This window comes from Eimeria mitis, genomic scaffold, assembly GCF_000499745.2.
Source record: "Eimeria mitis Houghton genomic scaffold, Emh_scaff1619, whole genome shotgun sequence".
In the NCBI taxonomy this organism is placed as follows: domain Eukaryota; phylum Apicomplexa; class Conoidasida; order Eucoccidiorida; family Eimeriidae; genus Eimeria; species Eimeria mitis.
The window spans coordinates 7,110-7,857 of record NW_013569933.1 but is presented as its reverse complement, the minus strand read 5'-3'; positions in this window follow the sequence as shown (position 1 = coordinate 7,857).

Sequence of the window (748 nt, the reverse complement as noted above, 5' to 3'; positions counted from 1 at the left end):
AGCAGCAGCAGCAGCAGCAACAGCAGCAGCAGCAGCAGCAGCAGCAGCAGCAGCAGCAGCAGCAGCAGCCCTCAGGTGTATCGACGCCCCGAGGGTTTCATCGACGTAACATTCAAGTGGGGGATAGGAAATGCATTCAGAGCTCAAAACGCAAACAGGCAAGGCTTTCTTTGCTGCTGCTGCTGCTGCTGCTGCTGCTGCTGCAGTTGCTGCTGCTGCTGCAGCTGCTGCAGACACATGTTGCTGCTGGTACTACTTGGGCAGCAAACAGCAGCTTCTGGGGTCTGTCTCTGGCGCTCTGTGTTTTATTCTGCTGCTGCTGCTGCTCCTGCTGCTGCTGCGTTGTCCCTTCATGGGGGCGCCCAGTTGATGCATCTGTGCGTGCTGCTGCTGCTGCTGCTGCTGCTGCTGCTGCTGCTGCTGCAGCAGTTGCTGTACAAGCAGTAGCTGCAGCAGTAGCTGCTGCAGCAGCAGCAGCAGTTGCTGCGGCAACAGAAGGATCTGCTACTACTGCTGCTGTTTTTCTGTTTGCTGCTGCAGTTGCTGCCTTTGTTGCTGCTGTTGCTGCTGCTTCCTTTGCTGCTGCTGCAACTATTACTGCTGCATTCCTTGCATTTGCTGCTGCTGCTGTTGCTGTATTTCCTTCTGCTGCTGCTTCTACTGTTACTGCTGCTATTGTATTTGCTGCTGCTGTTGCTGCTGCTGCTGCTGCTGCAGTATTTGCTTTTGCTGCAGCACGAGCAGCAGC